This window comes from Pelophylax lessonae, assembly GCF_965119305.1.
Source record: "Pelophylax lessonae genome assembly, chromosome: 2".
In the NCBI taxonomy this organism is placed as follows: domain Eukaryota; kingdom Metazoa; phylum Chordata; class Amphibia; order Anura; family Ranidae; genus Pelophylax; species Pelophylax lessonae.
The window spans coordinates 563,719,282-563,739,556 of NC_138769.1; the positions used below are offsets into that span (position 1 = coordinate 563,719,282).

Consider the following 20,275-nt stretch of genomic DNA (forward strand, 5'->3'; position numbering starts at 1 on the left):
ACCATTCAGATCCGCCAAAAAAACGGACAGGCGGATCTGAACGGTCCACCTGTGTAAAAGGGGCCTTACACACATTTACCCAACATTTAAAAGAAAAAATGTTTTGTAATGTTTGTGGCTTTAATGAGAAATTAAATGGTTCGTTTGAATTTTTTTTAGGAATTCTGGATTAGGTGGGGAAGGATTAGAACCCCTTTTAATGCTACTCGCGGCATCCATTTTCTTTTAATATCGCTGTTGTTGTGGTTTTACCAGATGAAAGTAAGGGAAATCTTCTAACAGCAACACCAAGATAAATTAAAAAAGAAAAACAACCTTGTCTGCCTTATCTTACCCCCATAGGACCAACTACTCTCTACGTTTAGGACCCATCCCAGCTGCCTGTATTATTTCCTTGTCTTTGCTGCTCCAGGGCAGGAAAAAGATCCAACATGAACCTTTTTTTATTTTTGTCCCTACCTGATTTCCTGTGGTCTGCCACCCAAGTTCTGTTCCTCTCCTGATGAAAATCCCCACTTTACAGCTTCTAAATGTCAATCTATGCCAGGAACCCCATTCTGGTAGTCTTGGGGGTACAGGGTCCAGCACATGATTCAGAGGTTGTCAGTAATCTTTGGCCTTAGATGCCTTGACAAGTCCTCGGTTTCATTCAATGGACTGCTCTTAGTGGAATCACATAAAGAAGGTAATGTTCCTGATGGTCACAACTTCCAGGCAAAGAGTTTCAGAACTGCAAACAGTTGGGTTAATTTACTAACACTGAAGAATGCAACATTTGGTGCAGCACTGCATAGAAACCAATCAGCTTCCAGGTATTAATGTCAAACCTTAATTGAACAAGCTGAAGTTAGAAGCTGATTGGCTAAATCCACCCCACTGTGTTACAAAGAGCTACTCGATCAAGCAGTTTTGCTAACACTTGTGCAATTTACACCAAAATGTTGTTCCACATTCCACCTGCCTTAGGACATGTTGCTGCCAATATTTGAAAGGCGTGGACTTTGGGCTTCCACATGTGCTAGAGAAGTCGCGGTTGTCAGGGTGCATGTTAAGGACAATATGAAGACTTGAACAGGGAATCCAGCTTCTGTAATGATCATAGACACTGGAGTTGGGAAGACAATCCAAAAAGCCTATGTCACCAAAGGTCACGATCTTCCAGTGGGCCCTACAGCACAGTCTACCAGAGCAGTTTCAACATCAGGGCCAGCCCACAAATCATCTGCAGGACAGAAACATGTGTATCATATGGCACCATCCTTTCCCATTATTGGGTAACAAGTCAGGAGAGTGGTTCTCCAGTCTTAAGCTTTGTAAAATGACTAATAAACATTTGCTGCATCACCCTCCCTTGTTCAATTGCTACCTTTCACATGTACAGTATTTCACAAAAGTGGAGTACACCCTTCACATTTTTGTAAATAATTTATTATATCTTTTCATGTGATAACACTGAAGAAATTACACTTTGCTATAATGTAAAGCAGTGAGTGTACAGCTTGTATAACAGTGTACATTTGTGCATGTGGGAGAGGTATGCCATTGATAGTGGATTAAACTAATTCCCCAGCACTCAATTCTCTTACTTTACAGTAAGATTTGCTGTCCCCTCAACATAACTCAACACACAGCCATTGATGTCTAAACTGCTGGCAACAAAAGTGAGTACATCCCTAAGTGAACATGTACAAATTGGCCACAAGTGTCAATATTTTGTGTGGCCACCATTATTTTCCAGCCCTGTCGTAACCTTCTTGGGCATGGAGTTCACCAGAGCTTCACAGTCTGCCACTGGAGTCCTCCTCCACTCCTGCATGACGACATCACGGAGCTGGTGGATGTTAGAGACTTTGCGCTCTTCCACCCTCCATTTGAGGATGTCCCACAGATGCTCAATAGGGTTTAGGTCTGAAGACATGCTTGGCTAGTCCATCACCTTTACCCTCATCTTCTTTAGCAAGGCAGTGGTCGTCTTGGAGGTGCGTTTGGGGTCGTTATTTGTTAGAATACTGCCCTGCGTCCCAGTCTCCGAAGGGAGGGGATCATGCTCTGCTTCAGTATGTCACAGTACATGTTGACATTCATGGTTCCCTCAATGAACTATAGCTGCCCAGTGCCGGCAGCACGAATGCAGCCCCAAACCATGACACTCCCACCACCATGCTTGACTGTAGCCAAGACACACTTGTCTTTGTACTCCTCACCTGGATGCCGCCACACACGCTTGACACCATCCGAACCAAATAAGTTTATCTTGGTCTCATCAGACCACAGGACATGGTTCCAGTAGTCCATGTCCTTAGTCTGCTTGTCTTCAGCAAACTGTTTGCAGGCTTTCTTGTGCATCATCTTTAGAAGAGGCTTCCTTCTGGGACGAAGGTCATGCAGACCTAATTGATGCAGTGTGCGGCGTATGGTCTGAGCACTGACAGGCTGACCCCCCACCCCTTCAACCTCTGCAGCAATGCTGGCAGCACTCATATGTCTATTTCCCAAAGACAATCTCTGCATATGAAGCTGGGCACGTTCAACTTCTTTGGTAGACCATGACAAGGCCTGTTCTGAGTGGAACCTGTCCTGTTAAACTGCTGTATGGTCTTGGCCACTGTTTTGCAGCTCAGTTTCAGGGTCTTGGCAATCTTCTTATAGCCTAGGCCAGTAATGGCAAGCCTTGGCACCCCAGATGTTTTGAAACTATATTTTCAATGGTGCTCCATTGCACTGCAGAGTGCATGAGCATCATGAAAAACGTAGTTCCAAAACATCTGGGGTGCCAAGGTTTGCCATCACTGGCCTAGGCCATCTTTATGTAGAGGAACAATTCTTTTTTTCAGATCCTCAGAGAGTTCTTTGCCATGAGGTGCCATGTTGAACTTCCAGTGACCAGTATTAGAGAGTGAGAGCGATAACACCAAATTTAACACACCTGCTCCCCATTCACACTTGAGACCCTGTAACACTAACGAGTCACATGACACCGGGGAGGGAAAATGGCTAATTGGGCCCAATTAGGACATTTTCACTTAGGAGTGTACTCACTTTTGTTGCCAGCGGTTTAGACATTAGTAGCTGTGTGTTGAGTTATTTTGACAGAACAGCAAATTTACACTGTTATACAAGTTGTACACTCACTACTTTACTTAGTAGCAAAGTGTAATTTCTTCAGTGTTGTCACATTAAAAGTTAGAATAAAATATTAACAAAAATGTGAGGGTGTACTCACTTTTGTGAGATACTGTATGCTGCTTGTTGGTAATATTCGTTTTCTGACACATTTCCTGGTATGGAAGCATAGGAGTTGTTCACAGCTTGTATTCTGGCTAAAATGCAGGTGGCTTGGTGGAGATTAAATTTATAGGGTAGTCAGGCCTATGGGGTAAGAGGAGAATTGCTTACCCATTAGTATCCTGTCATGTGGCTTAATTGCCAGGAAAGTAAAATCACAGCCAAGTACACAATTTTCCAGAGGAAGGCTAGAGCCCATCTCAAGCTTTGTACTGCTGTCTGCATCCCTTGCATATTTACCCTCACTTCCTGTTCAGCGAGTTGCTGTCGCCATGACAGTTAGGTCCCATTCACATGGGGTGAACACTGTAAGGACTCCGCCTGCTCAGCAGAGAAGCTGTCCACTTATGCCCGCTGAGCAGGCACCCGTGTCAAGGTGGAAACGTGTTGGGATTGATACTGTAGTGCAGTTGTACTTCAACAGAGTGCTGAACCTATCAGCGGCTCTTTATGAACTACAGTCCGGATCGGAGGTGGTTTTTCCAGAACCTACAACTAAGACATGCTCTAACCACAGTTTGGTCCCAAACGCCTCTTTTTTAGTAACTTCCACCTTGGACAGTGTAGTGTGTAAGTGATTTTCATCCAGTCTCCACAAATAAATCTGAAAACCATAAACCACAGATAGCAGCTAGCACAAAAAAATGCATACACCCACCTGAGCAAATGCAAAAAAATATATATACAAATACTAAATAGTGCAGCGCTATCCTTAAAATAAATCTATAATTAAGCTACTCAGTGCATATACAATATGTAATATATATTAAATATATAAAATATGAAAATCAATACATTTCATAAAAATCTGTAAATACCGTAAGTTAAAATCAATTGCAATAAAATCAATCAGATAAAGTCCATATTAGATAAAAGTCCATAAGAAAAATCCAACTGTGCAGTCCCAGAAACCATAAAGCTCTTCACTTATTCACCTCAGTGCCCTTCACCCCACCTTTGGGTATCCTCTCACCTGCTTAAATGGACCTCACTAGTTGAAGGAGGTCAGCATGGGCTTTTGAAATAGTATATGGACACTGCTCCACCAACTAAACAGTCAGGATCCTCAGCTCCCCAGCGTGGTAACATTTATATAAAAAGCAAGAAGATCCAATTGTGCAGATCACTTTAACCAAATTTTATTAAAATAAGAAAGAAACTCACATTTTAGAAGTGAACAAACAGCATTTTCAATAGTATTCACAGGTGTCCGTAGCTCCGCCCAACTCAGCCCAGCATGATTACGTCACCACCTACCTCATGCGTTGCGCCCAATAGGCTTTCTCAAGGGTTTAGGCTCAGGCTCCTGGAGGAGGTGAAAAAGGACTTTCTCAGCTAAAGCACACCCTCCTGCCTGCATGCCTGAGCTAAGGGCAGATGGATTTCAAGAAGTACATACTAAATGAAACACCTGCCCTTACTCAAAATCACCACAGCTAGAAATGCTAGAGGGGAGTTTTTCAAAAGGGATTTCTCAACAAAATAAAGCGTGGAGATGTGCATAGATGAGTGAGTTTGCTTTGAATATTAAAAATGAATTAAAACAAAGTTTTTAGTTTGTTGTGTGTACAGTTAAAGCGGAAGCATACTCCGCCATTAAACTTTTACCTACAGGTAAGCCTATAATAAGGCTTACCTGTAGGTAAAATTAGTATCTCATAATCCTGCACGCTTTAGGAGATATTCGCCCTGCATGCAGCCGCTGACAGCCGGACCTTCAGAGCTCTTTGCCGCCTCCTTGCCGGAAAGAAAACTCCAGCATGCATGCGCGGGAGTGACGTCATCGTGGCTCCGGCCACTCACAGCGTCGGGGCCGCCGAACCTGGAAGAGACGCAGAGGGAACATGACAGCTCCCTCAGCGTTGTCCGGCCGACCGTGTTGGGGCTTCGTTCTAAGGTAAGTATTTCATACTAAAGCAAGTATTTCATAATGATTATGCCTTTGTCTTGCAGGTTTTTTTTTTTTTTTTTATGTTGTGAGGATACAACTGCTTTAAGTTCCACTTAAAGTGTAAAGCTTGCCATACACATAAAGTTCTTTGTGGGGTGGTCCTGGCAGCACCCTCGTGCCTAACATTCTTCATTTGAAAAATTAAGGGAGCCAGGAAAAAATGTGTCAGCCTGAACAGCACTTCCATTCAATCAGATGCAGGCACTGTCCAGGTATTTGACAGCCAGCGCTTCCGGCTGTCAGGATACAATAGCCACAGCAGGAGATTTGTCCATGCTTTTCACATACATATTGATAACTATATTTTTCCCTAGACATTATACAAAACATTCCAGTGGTAATGTGACAGATTATCTGTTTGCAAATTATAGAAGGATGTATTGCATGCTCAATGAAATGAACTGCCTGAATGTTAGATGGATGTGACGTGTATTCTAAAAGCCAAGCAGGCCCGGACCTTCCTCTCCTGCAGAGCAAGTGGAATTATTTAGCAATGAAGTGTTAACTGAACATGAGCACAGCTTTCTCTGAGGAGAAAACTGCAAGCACCAGCAGGTTACTTCTTGTAAGTAGGTGAGTGAATGAGTCACAGCTCTGCTGTGTACACGCTGTATTGCTTCCTCAAGAATGCAAAGCCAGTAACAATATTAATGGAGACGTCTGAAAAAGTATACTGGTAATTTAAACTATATGCTTGTACTACTTATATGCACCAAAGGGTGCAATCAGCATGAGTTCTTGATGCAACACAATCACTCGGTGTACTGTGAAAATACAAATACAACAGCATAAAAATCTGTCAGTGCTTGAGTGATAAAATAATACAGTTTTGCTAGTAGATTTCTTTCAAGGTTCCTTGTGACTGGATGTTCTCATAGAAATACACAACATAGAATAATATGCATGGCCTTGCAGCTCTCTCTAATGGCACTTTTCCACTGCAAGTCCCGGCTCGGGTCTACTCGGCCCTGCTTGGCCCGGTTTGCTTTTCCACTGCTGGTACCGCATGGTACGGTGTTGGAACGGTTCGGTACGGTATGGTTTGCTTTTCCACTAAAGTAGTACTAAAGTTAAGTGGGTGGGATAACAACGGGGTGGGTGGGATTCTCTGACCAATCAGTGGCTAGTAATGACTGCATGCAAAGGATTGTGGGATATGGTACCGGGTATGGTACCTCTTGGAACCACAATCGAGGTGGTACTGTTTTTGAGAGACGTACCGTTCGGTTCCATGCAGTGGAAAAGCGCTGCCGTACTGTACCGTACCGAACCGTTCCTACACCATACCATGCGGTACCAGCAGTGGACAAGCACAAAAGCGAGCCGAACCGTTCGGTTCCATGCAGTGGAAAAGCACCATAACTGACGAATCATTGAATCAAACTAGAAACAAAAAGAAAGTGCACCAGCCTTGTGAAATATCTTTAAACAAACGTCATTAAAATGTACTCTTATACTCACAAAGATAGTTTACAAAAAATAGTATAAACCAGCACATCCATTCAGGTGAAAGCTTACTCTATAACACTGGATACAAGGGATCCACTGTTAACTTCATCGCACACACAGATACAGCAGGTTAGCCAGCATCCCATGCAGCCCTAGACCATACTGAGGGCCATTAGTTAACATGAGAGGCGCTGAAGAACATCACAAAGCTCTGACGAAAAGGGGTTACCCTTGAAATGCATCAGCGCTATGCAGCAGTGTGGTAGTCACTAAGTGACAGTGGACAGATTCCACAGTGGGTCACTTGTATCCTGTGAGCTTTCACCTGCATGGATGTGACGGATAATACATTTTTTGCAAGCAACTTTGTGAGTAAAAGAGAACATTTTTAATAAAGTTTTTATGAAGTTTGAATACATTTAAATTAGATTTATTGTTCATTGTCATACTTTTATACTTTGATATATTCATTTTCCATTTGAGTTGATCAAAATGAGCCTAAATTCTGCATTATTGATCTTGATCTATTTATTAATATAGGTGTGATAATACATTATCCCCTGAAGAATCCAAATTTGTCGGCGAAACATGTTGGGATTATCACCCCAGAAGTGTTATTAACTTTGGACCATGCAAACTAGTCTCCAGAATACCATGTTGGAGTAATTTTATTACTACGGTTTGTATATATTTTGTCCTAATATTTATTTTTAAATGAACTATATAAAATATGTAGTAATTTTTTATTCATTCTCGTTTATTGGCACCTCAAAAATCCCAGCTCCTACGGGATCTCTCTTTCTGTGTTTTATACTTTCATAAAGGGATGCGGTGCCAGTGAATTTACCTCTGGAAACAAATTTTCCTAAATTTTGAATAAAGTAAGGGGTTAATCACCTTCTTTTTATTTTCTAGTTTACTGCAAAAATAAATGAGGGCTTTGTTTCTCTTCACTTTAAAATTACTGTAGGAAATTAAAACAATGGCACTACAGTGTATGTACATTTGACATTTGAATTGCTCCAAGCATGCAAAAAAGCCTGACACCAATCTCCTCACTGAAGTATTGGAAGCCCTTTGTAAATGCAACACTTGTGTGGGCAAACTCATATTCCCTGGTATATAGTCAGGTCCATAAATATTGGGACATCAACACAATTTTAATCTTTTTGGCTCTATACACCACCACAATGGATTTGAAATGAAACAAACACGATGTGCTTTCACTGCAGACTTTCAGCTTTATTTGAGGGTATTTACATCCAAATCATGTGAAAGGTGTAGGAATTACAACAGTTTATATATGTGCCTCACACTTTTTAAGGGACCAAAAGTAATGGGACAGATTAACAATCATAAATCAAACTTTCACTTTTTAATACTTGGTTGCAAATCCTTTGCAGTCAATTACAGCCTGAAGTCTAGAATGCATAGACATCACCAGACGCTGGGTTTCATTCTGGTGATGCTCTGCCAGGCCTCTACTGAAACTGTCTTCAGTTCCTTCTTGTTCTTGGGGCATTTTCCCTTCAGTTTTGTGATTTGCTCAATCAGATTCAGGTCAGGTTATTGACTTGGCCATTGCATAACATTCCACTTCTTTCCCTTAAAAAACTCTTTGGTTGCTTTTGCAGTATGCTTCGGGTCACTGTCCATCTGCATTGTGAAGCACCGTCCAATGAGTTCTGAAGCATTTGGCTGAATATGAGCAGATAATACTGCCTGAAACACTTCAGAATTCATCCTGCTGCTTTTGTCAGCAGTCGCATCATCAATAAATACAAGCGAACCAGTTCCATTGGCAGCCATACATGCCCACGCCATGACACTACCACCACCATGCTTCACTGATGAGGTGGTATGCTTTGGATCATGAGCAGTTCCTTTCCTTCTCCATACTCTTCTCTTCCCATCACTCTGGTTCAAGTTGATCTTGGTCTCATTTGTCCATAGGATGTTGTTCCAGAACTGTGAAGGCTTTTTTAGATGTTGTTTGGCAAACTCTAATCTGGCCTTCCTGTTTTTGAGGCTCACCAATGGTTTACATCTTGTGGTGAACCCTCTGTATTCACTCTGGTGAAGTCTTCTCTTGATTGTTGACTTTGACACACATACACCTACCTCCTGGAGAGTGTTCTTGATCTGGCCAACTGTTGTGAAGGGTGTTTTCTTCACCAGGGAAAGAATTCTTCGGTCATCCACCACAGTTGTTTTCCATGGTCTTTCGAGTCTTTTGGTGTTGCTGAGCTCACCGGTGCGTTCTTTCTTTTTAAGGATGTTCCAAACTTTTGATTTGGCCACACCTAATGTTTTTGCTATCTCTCTGATTCTCTGATGGGTTTGTTTTGTTTTCTCAGCCTAATGATGGCTTGCTTCACTGATAGTGACAGCTCTTTGGATCTCATATTGAGAGTTGACTGCAACAGATTCCAAATGCAAATAGCACACTTGAAATTAACTCTGGACCTTTTATCTGCTCCTTGTAAATGGCATAATGAGGGAATAACACACACCTGGCCATGGAACAGCTGAGCAGCCAATTGTCCCATTACTTTTGTTCCCTTAAAAAGTGGGAGGCTCATATACAAACTGTTGTAATTCCTACACCTTTCACCTGATTTGGATGTAAATACCCTCACATTACAGCTGAAAGTCTGCAGTTAAAGCACATCTTGTTTGTTTCATTTCAAATCCATTGTGGTGGTGTAAAGAGCCAAAAAGATTAGAATTGTGTCGATGTCCCAATATTTATGGACCTGACTGTAATTTCCCTAGGTCTTTGAGCCCAGACCTCAGTATTAAAACACTCTTGCCAGCACACTGGTACAAATGTTTATCTGCAGCAGCAATGCTCTACTGCAGCAGCTAAAGCAGAAGTAGTAAAGTCTGATTTATTTGCACATCTGGTAGGTCATGTGTCATTTTACTTGCGATTCAGAACTGTGATGCAGTCCCACCACTTCCAATAGGACCACATACTTTTTTGTTCCAGATCAATTATATGTTCAAAACACCATTACAGACAAATTTTAGAGGCAGATTCGTTAACTGCCCATCAGTAGGAATGCCAGTAAATACCAATGTTTCTTAGTGTATGGGTAAAAGGAGAAAACATTTTTGAATACCAAGGGACACTTTGACATCTATTACATCAGTGATGTTCATCAGTCATAATGTTGTAACCCCAATATTGTGGCAACGGTCAGTCTACCCTAACACTAAAATTACTGCATCTACAGACATCCATGATCTAACACTAACCTATCTAGCCCTGTAAATAAGAAATCAGTATACATACCTTTTTTGGAGTCAATTCAACTCGATCCAACGCTGGGCTGTCAGCCGCAGCTTCGCTGTGGAGGCGGGTGCAGAGGACACAACTGACAATGGAAGCCCCATAGTAAGTCTATGGGTGACACGTCACTTCCCATTCCTTTTTACAGCCGTTGTTGGCGGTGTCCTCTGCAGAGCTTCCACCGCTGGAGACCGGATTGGATCGGCTTAAAAAAAAGCCAGTATAATAACTCCTATACAGGGCTAGATAGGTTCGTTTTAGATTGTGAATGTCTTAAGATACCAGGATTTTAGTGATAGGGTGGACTAAACTTTAAAGCTTTATTCTAATGTGAATTCTCTGTGTGTAGCTAATGAGACACAGATGTGGGCAATTACCCGCAACCATCATGTCTCACAGAGCCATAATCCTAATAGGAATTAACCATACAACAGCTTGTCAAAAAAAAAAAAACAGGTCAAAAACTGTTTAAAAGCACAAATGCTGACACATATATATCTAACAATATGTATTATAATATAACGTATGTCAACCAAAATTGACATTATCTAAATGTCCAAAAAAGCGAAATATATCTATATAAACTAAAAATTGGCATTTAACAGAAAATGACATGCATATACATGCATTCAACATGCATACAGCACACATCACATGCATGCTACATGCATACACACATGCTACACAAACATGCAAGAGCTATGATTAAGCACCAAGAGTAGCGTGAAACGCTTTAGCTGTTTTGCTATATCCATCATTTTGTACATTGTGGATTGTTGTGAATTTTCTGCAATAGAAAGGATGAACTTCGGTCTGCAAATGAGGTCAGTTTAACCACTTGATTGTTAAGCCTCATTTAAAAAAAAAAAAAAAAAAGAAAAAATAACAAACATTTTGCAGCTCCCCCCCCCACCCCCGCACACATGTTTCAACTCTACCTAAAGCTAGGAAAGACATTTATGGCTTCACATTTGATATTTTAACAATTAAAATAGCTGTGAAGAAATTAATATTTACATTTTATTTTTGAGGCTCTGAAAAATTTTAAGCTCCTCTCTATTTTTCTCTGACAACAGGGACAGCAGGTCAGCCTTCTAATGTAAACAAAGCAAACACTTTAGTGCACCAAAAATGGGACCTGACCCTTTTTTGTTAACACAGCATCTCATGGTGCACGGAAATGCATTACTGTGAATTGCAGTGTGCTGCAAAACAAGTCCATTGCCTTAATGTGCCAACCCATGAAATGAAAAGTGCTACTTTGCACTATTGGATTAGAGGGTTTCCCAGAAGACGCCAGTTTTGGGGAAATGCGTCAGTAGGAGAGTGTGTGTGACGTGATGCCGGTAGGAGAGTGTGCGTGAGAGTGTGTGTGTAACGTGACCTCGGTAGGAGATGGTGTGTGACGTGACATCGGTAGGAGAGTGTGCTTGACGCAACGTCAGTAGGAGAGTGTGTGTGACGTGACGTTGGTAGGAGAGTGTGTGTGACGTGACGTCGGTAGGAGAATGTGTGTGACGTGACGTCAGTAGGAGAGTGTGTGTGATGTTGGTAGGAGAGTGTGTGTGACGTGATGTCGGTAGGAGAGTGTGTGTGTGACGTGACGTCGGTAGGAGATTGTGTGTGACGTGACATTGGTAGGTGTGTGTGACGTGACATTGGTAGGAGAGTGTGTGTGAGAGTGTGTGTGTGACGTGACGTCGGTAGGAGATTGTGTGTAACGTGACGTCGGTAGGAGAGTGTGTGTGACGTGACGTCAGTAGGAGAGTGCGTGTGACGTGACATGACGTCGGTAGGAGAGTGTGTGTGTGACATGGCGGTGGGGTGTGAGATACCACAGCTGGCGTGTTTTATTGTGGAGCCTACTGTTTAATGCTCAGATGTTAGTGGATATTATCATTTTTATTAAACTTTACTTGCTGTATTACCCTATGAGCCTCTCCCTGCTTGCTTTCTATAGATGATTTGATGGTGAGTGTTCCAAGGATGATATATGAGCTGATACTATATGACTCGAGTATATGTGGAGTAACTTCTTGGATGCAATTCTGATATGGGTGTCACGATTGCTGATTGGATAATATGTCTTTTTGATCCCTGTAATTTGGGATCCACTCTGTGTGGCAAGTGGTCATCTTCTCTAAAGGAGCACCTTTGAGCACTTCAGCACTTTGGAATTACATTGTACACCAAGCACCTTCACCCAAATGGACTATTATTTGATGTTTTAATATTTGTTAAATTTTGCTCATAATTTTTAATAGAGGACATCTAAAATCCATATCACTGTTTATTTGCATGTTGTTCATTTTCACATAAATTTTGTTTTCACTTTATCATTAGGAGATATTCAAGATCTATAGAGTTTGCTTATTTTGAACATTGTTCATTTGCACAGTACAGTAATCCCCCGCTCAATCGCGGTTCAGTTTTTGCGGTCCCGGTAATTCGCGGTTTATTTTGTAATGTTATTTTACTATATAAATCATTAAAAATGAAATATTTTTGTGTTTTTCATAGCTCTTGCTATGTCTCTTAGTATCTTTTATGTGTTTAAATGAGTTTCTATTGTTTTAAAAGTGTGTTTAAAGACCTTAAAATGCTTTTACACGTACAGTGACAGTAAAAAAATCATGCCTACAATGCATTTTAATAGGGTTTTTCTATTTTGCGGAATTTCACTTTTCGCGGCTGGGTCCGGAACGTAACCCCCGCAAAGGAGGGGGGTTTTTCTGTATTTTTTTGCTTTTATATATACATTTATCATACGTAAGTTTATTTAAAGGGACAGTGCATATTTTTTCAGGATATGATAAAACTACCTTGCATTTCTGGATGATACTGCGAACTGCGTTCACTGACCGTGATTTTTGGATGTATTCCTTAGCCCAGTCTTTTTCAACCAGGGTGCCCAGGCACCCTGGAATGCCTTGAGGTTTCTTCAGGGGTGCCTTGGCAAAATGCCCAAAAAATGTATACAAGCCAGCATGTGGATCAAGCCTGCCTTTTAGATACACAAAGCCACAGGTTTTTATTGTGCACCATTTCAACCTTCCAGCCACCGGCATCCTAACAACCAGTGATGTCATCAGTGTTGATAAGTATGGTGTTGATTGCCTGCACAGCATCCTTGTTTGACCCTCCCCTGCCCATCTCTGTCAACACTGGGGTGACATTAGCTGAGTGATGGAGAGAGACTGAGGGAGAGGAGAAACACTGGAATACTAGTCATTACCAGTGTGCAAAAGTGGATTTGCTTTGGAAGAATAAATCAACTCCAATATTGGGTGTCCTACATGTGTTGATGCTATTAAAATAGTTTTTTACTCTTGAGAATGGGGTTGCCTCGAGACTGTCCAGAATTTTAAAGTGTGCCTTGAGATTGTTCATAATTTTAACCTAGTGCCTTGACTGAAAAAAGTTTGAGAAACACTGCCTTAGCCCATGCAGTACTATCCATCACAGAACCTTTCCCTTTTTTTAATTTAGTGCCGTCCGAGGGCCAGGCGATCATAGACATCCAATTTTGCATTTCGGCCTTGTCCCTTGCGCACAGAGATTTCTTCAGATTCTTGGAATCTTTTGATGATAATATGTACTATAGTTAATGATAAATTTTAAGTCTTCGCAATTTTACGTTGAGGAACATTATTCTGAAATTGCTTGACAATTTTTAGACACTGCTTTTCAGATATTGGTTAACTTCTGTCCATCTCTACTTCTGAGACACTCTGACTCTCTAAGATACCCTTTTAATACCCAATCATGTTACAGACCTGTTGCCAATTAACCCAATTAGTTGCAAAATGTTCTTCCTTGTTATTACCACATACTTTGCCAGCTTTTTGTTGCCCTGTGACAACTTTTTTGAGATGTGTTGCTGCCAAAAATTTCAAAATAACCCTATTTTTTCTTACAGTGGTACATTTTCTCTACTTAAATATTTGATATGGTTTCTATTGTAAAAAAATATATAGTTTTATGAGGAATACAAATCATTGCATTCTGTTTTTCTGTAGATTTTACATAGAGCCCCACCTTTTTGGGAATTGGGGTTATATGCAGAGATGTATAGTAACTAAGTAGAGCTACTTCACTACTGTACTTAAGTACCGAAAGGCGGTATCTGTACTTTCCTAGAGTAGAATTTTTTTCTCCTACTTCCACTTTTACTTCACTACATTTTTTCGATGATTTCAATACTTCTACTCTGATATTTTTTTTTTTTGTGCTGCATAGTTACTCGTTACAATTATAAAAATTACCGCTGCCAGAACAGTAGATGGCAGGTTTCATGAAGCTCAAAACATGTGTATTATCAGCGCATACGAAAATAAATGCTACTGTATGTATAAATAAAAGCTGCATTTGAAATAATAAAAAACAATATGATGTTCAAACTTTTGACTTCTTTCGTTAATAACTACATAACACAGTACTTGTACTTTTACTTTCAGTACTTGAGTAGCATTTTTTTTTTCAAAACTACTGGTACTTTTACTTTCAGTACTTGAGTAGCAAAATTTTAAAAAAAAAACTACTTGCAATACTTAAGTACAAAAAATGTTAGTTCTGTACTTCTACTCAAGTCACTTTTTGATCGAGCACTTCCACTTCTACTAAAGTCACTTTTTGATCGAGCACTTCCACTTCTACTCAAGTCACTTTTTGATCGAGCACTTCCACTTCTACTCAAGTCACTTTTTGATTGAGCACTTGTACTTTTACTCAAGTATGTGTTTCGAGTACTTTATACAACTCTGGTTATATGTGTAAATAACAAAGTCCAAAGCAGCTCTATTTTAAACTGTTCTGAAACCCCAAAATATATAGTATTTAAACATCACCATTTATCAGTCAAATTGAGGCTGCACCAAAAATCAAGTTACCCACATGGGATTCTATATCTGAGCTTGAGCAAAAGGAGTTTTTCACAGGTTTCCAAAACTTTTCCCATAAAGCAAGTAAACAGATCTCCATAAAGCAACACAGGGAGCAGTCAACATACTGCATCTCCTATCTTCACCTCAGGAGGAAGCACAATATTATTTACTTTCTATGTCACTTTAATCTTGAATGATGGATTAACTTGCTTTTCCATGCAGATGTCAGCAGAAGTATCTATGGCACTTAACAAAGATGAAGCAAATAATAATTACGTTAATTACCACACAGATTTTGACATCAGCATATGTTTCATTATGTGTGGGCAGACCTGTTTGAAAGGAAGCACGGTGCTGTTTGTGCTATAAATAGTGAAATTGTAAAAATAGTAACAGACTAAGCTTTAGTATTTAAATTATTTGACTGATTTACTTCAGAAACGCTGTTGGAATGAAATACACCCACTAAACGGCTGACATTTAAAATGGAGCAGCAATCTTTATCAGACCATATTAAGCAGTAAATTCAATGATGAGGAACGACTGTGCACCTGATGCAGAGAACCTATTAAACTACTGCAAAGGCCTCTATAGAACATTTCCTGAGTCTGACTAATACAGAGGCTGCTCATAAGGACGCTAGATAAGAAACGGCCACTACAACAAAACATCCTCATTTTAGGAGTTACCCTCCACTTCGTCATCATCCTTGCTGACACATAACCCACGCAAGGCACAGGCAGCAACAGCATCACACAGCAAGCCTTAAAGTAACAGTTTCCCCAGGCGAAGTATATAAATCACTCTGCTTTCCTACAGCAAACTAAAAGAAGTGCATTGGGTATCTTTGTATTTCATTTAGTTACTTTTTTGCATGCATATATTTTTACACTTTTCTTGTATAAATAGAATATAAATGGTTTTGTTTTTATAGTCTTTACAGTTTTTCTCCTTTGCATTTGCCTTTACCACTGCCGCATTATATGGAGTACAGAGCTATGACAATGTGTACATTGAACCTATGTTGATATTGTCCAGGACTGGCGGTCCCTTACTCATTTTATGTGATACCTTTTTTCATTTTCGTGTATTTCACTTTTTTCCTGTAAGTTACTGCATTGTACAATGATATTGTTGTAAAATTATTTTTTCAATAAACATAATATGGAAAAACAAAATACACACAGTACACACTGTACATTATTGTACTGTAACCTATAGGTCTGGATCCCAAATGGAATACCACAACAAATATTTTGGATATCCTTTACAGTATATTTTTCTCATTTATATATACACTATATGCTATATCATCTGCCAGCCCCTATGTCGTCACTGGGGTGACAGTGGATGGAACCATAGAGGGCACCAGTGGACCAGCCAGTATGTAAGATGATGAAGCTTTTTTTTTTTTTTTTTATTACTCACTGTAGTTTTCCAAGACAGAGAGAAAGGGTCAGTGGCAACACAGCTAAGAAATAACTCTACAGGCAGGCCTTTTTAACCTCTTGCCAACAAGCAGTACTTATACTGCGACAGGTCGGCTCTGTCCTGCGAAACTACGTACCTGTATGTCGTTTTGCGGGCCAGCTAGTGGGGGAACGTGCATGCCGACTGTCCACAGGGGGGAGCCAATCAGCGAGTCCGGCGGCTGCGATGTCCACCGGGCACCCGTTATCGCTCCCAGGGGAGACAGAACAGCGGTTACCGTTGTAAACATGGCAGACCGTTGTTCTGTCAGTAATGAACACAGGCATCCTGTGTTCCTCTTATTTAGAAACAGGGGTCTCTGTGTTCATTCAGCAAGCCCATCCCCCACACCCCCTAGGGACACATTTAACCCTTTTATTGCCCCTGGTGTAAACCTCTTCCCTTGCAGTGTCATTATTACAGTAACAGTGCATATTTTTAGCACTGATTACTGTAGTAGTAGTGTCACTGGTCCCCCCAAAAATGTCAAAAATGTCGATCTGTCCACAACAATATTGCAAGAAACTGGCACTTCCGCCAGTACTGGTGATAGGCGCATCAGGCGCATTCCTGCACGCATGCGCACCAGCAGAAGAACACTCGGGAATGCTCATGCGCAATGGCGCACGCGTGACGCCTTGATGTAATTACTTGCTGGCCTATATAAGACCTCTGAATGAAAAAACTAAATTATGCCCGCGCTACAGAACGTGTGGTTATTCTGTGAAAAAATGTTTAAAAAGGCGTAAATGTGTGCAGCTGCTGCAAACGCTAAGAAAATCTTAGGGAATATGATGTAAACAAATTTATGCAGCGCTAGCTCCAATAATACTTAGCTATATATCAAATTATCATAAACATAAAGTGCTAAGTGCTGAAATAATCATATATGTAATAAACAATAAATTATAAAGTGCATAAATCCACATAAGTGATTATAAATAAGTCCAAGTAAGTATTTAGTGCTTGAGAAGAAAAGTCCTTAGTGTGATCCAAATAAGGTGCCAAAGTGCCAAGTAATCAAAGTGCTTGCAAAGTGATAAGGTGCCCCTCACGGTTCCCCACTCACCAGATTGCCGATATAAAAAGACCTTGGTAATTATTGCACACTGGCCCGGGATCTTTTGAAACCAAAACTTCTCCTATGCAGCCTTCAAGATTAAATGGGTCCGCTTCCGCATCAGTCTCTGCCTCCCATCATATCAGTCTCCTGATGGGAGGCAGAGACTGATGCGGAAGCGGACCCATTTAATCTTGAAGGCTGCATAGGAGAAGTTTTGGTTTCAAAAGATCCCGGGCCAGTGTGCAATAATTACCAAGGTCTTTTTATATCGGCAATCTGGTGAGTGGGGAACCGTGAGGGGCACCTTATCACTTTGCAAGCACTTTGATTACTTGGCACTTTGGCACCTTATTTGGATCACACTAAGGACTTTTCTTCTCAAGCACTAAATACTTACTTGGACTTATTTATAATCACTTATGTGGATTTATGCACTTTATAATTTATTGTTTATTACATATATGATTATTTCAGCACTTAGCACTTTATGTTTATGATAATTTGATATATAGCTAAATATTATTGGAGCTAGCGCTGCATAAATTCTTTTACATTATATAAGACCTCTGCTCAGCCCAACAAATTGCTGGATTGTCGTCAGCCTTCCTGTGTCCTGTGCATCTGCTACCTACTTCGGATTTCCTGTTGTTACCCGGCTTGCTCCTGACCAGTCTGCTCTCCTCTCCCGGCTTTGACCCTCTGGCTTGTCTCACATACCTCGCTCCTGTTTGGCTCTACAGTGTATGATCTCGACCTGTTCCACGGATTCTGCCATTGCTTTGTCCCTGCCTTCCTGTTGTGACCTTAGCTATAGTTCCTGTTTCTGCTACCTGCCTGTGCCCCTGGACTGAATAACTGTGTTTGACCCTCAGCCTGCCTCTATACCCGTTTCCCGGCTGACTTAGTTGTCTAGTTCATCTGAAGACTCCAGAAAGACTTCAGATGACCACTGGTCTACTCCACTGACCCTGTTGGCAACCAGTGCTTCTTTGGGCGCTACACCTCCTGTCCCAACCTCAGGGGTGTATCGCACTCAGCCGCAACTGGAGCCCTCTCTGCTTTTCGGCCTCGGATAAGGTACATGACAGCCAGTAAGCATTATCTACTCTAATAACAATTATTTATTGTAGGGTTTTCTTTTCTCTACCTGATCAGAAACTGAGCAAATTTATCAAAAGGATAGAAATGAGCAATTTTACTTATAGAACCGGCTGATGAAATAGTTAAATTACAGATCAGATTTATCCCCTTCACAGTGTAGAAGGAATCTGAGGTAACTGCCGATAATTCTTTTTACAACGTCAGTGAGATCATTCTTGCTGTCATGTAATCTGCTTGCCATTTAAAAAAAAAAAAAAAAAAAATTACAGCAGATCATTAATCAGAATGAGGCCGCTACAACCATAAAGCTGTAACAAAATGTTATGCACTGAAAATATTTACAATGCTTAGTTAGATAAATTCTGCATATTGTCTGCAGGATGGAAAGTGAAACTCCTGGCCATTGAATGGAGGCAAGTCAATGCAGTTCATATGGAAACCATAACTGTATCTCCCCCCATTCTGTTTATAATCATTTGTGTGCAGTTTCTATATTAAAACATCCATGTAATATCCCCCTTAACATCCCAATAAAAATAAAACAACAAATATTAAAAAAAGAAAAAAAAAAAAAGAAACACAAGAGAAAAAACACAAAAAGGACAATTTGTTCTTGGAGCCACATGCAATGACATCTGTAGCTAGCAAACTGAGGTCATCAGGGACACAGGTGTATGTGACAATGGAGTTGGACAGCCGTTTGAACCCAGTGACAAGTATGACCCCCCTGTCACCCTAGTTTCCCTTGTAGAAAAGTCATAAAACACTTACTTGAGTGAAAGGCCCCAGTATACTGCCAGAAAATCCCTTTTCAGAACGTAAATTCAGAATTTCATGCCTGGAGTAAAAAGATAATTTTATTATGAGAAAATAACCTCAGTCCAATAACTCCTGCCAAACTAAAGCCCCATACGCACGATTGGAGTATGGTACAAAACAATACCGATTTCGAAGCGATCGTACGATAATCTAATTGTTAGTACACAGCTTGCGTCTGAAATTTCCAAAGGAACAATCACAAAAAAATTGAATTGTTTTCATTTAATCAGGACAGTTTTCCACTGAAAATGCAATATAAATTCATTACATCACTTCCGACTTTTTATTCTGTCCTATGAGAATTTTCATACTTTAGTAGCCTATTTGTTTTCGATATGGCATGCAAAAAAAAAAAAGGACAGTCATTCGTCCGATAATCTCAGTGTGTACTAGGCTTAAAAATGAAACTTTGGGATGAATAGTGAGAAGAGAAGAGAGAGAGTCAGAATTTACCTGCTGTGTGCTCAGATTATAATCAGGCATTGTTACGCCTCCCAGCAATCTGAAATAAAAAAAGGAGAGACAACTGTTAGCACAAAGTATTTAGGCAAAGGACACACCCCTGCCATGCCTTAGTTACGTGGACAAAATAAAATGAATATGTAAACAATGATTAAATTCACGAGTACATTATTTCACCATTACTGTTCTTTTATACTGGCTTTTTAAAATAACAAATACAGTAATTTAGAGTTTAATTGGGTGCCAATTAACACCAGCTCTGCCTGCTGCAGTGCATTCATGTTAATTGTGTCACAGCATTAATGTGCATTGGGGCAGCCCATTCATCGCAGCACAAAACATCTATGCAGGTGTGCTACTCAGCGCAACGCTGCAAATGGGCCCTGAATAGTTAGTGTGGACTAAGGCTGGCCATACATTATACAATTTTCTTGTACTACTTTTCTTTAGATTTAGGCTGCATTCACACTTGAGCGTAGCGTTTTACCGCGTTTTTG

At 40.5% G+C, this 20,275-nt stretch overlaps 1 long non-coding RNA gene across 1 annotated transcript in view; it reads right to left on the bottom strand.

Annotated features, from left to right (window-relative positions):
* The window catches only part of LOC309546190, a 94,162-nt gene extending 74,341 nt beyond the window's left edge, over positions 1 to 19,821 (bottom strand). Inside the window, exons 1-2 of the long non-coding RNA XR_014224925.1 lie at positions 19,770 to 19,821; positions 19,269 to 19,335 (exon numbers count right to left, since the gene is read on the bottom strand). This is a non-coding gene — a long non-coding RNA (uncharacterized lncRNA). The remainder of the gene's footprint in view (positions 1 to 19,268; positions 19,336 to 19,769) is intronic.
* Between the last annotated feature and the right edge of the window lie 454 nt (positions 19,822 to 20,275).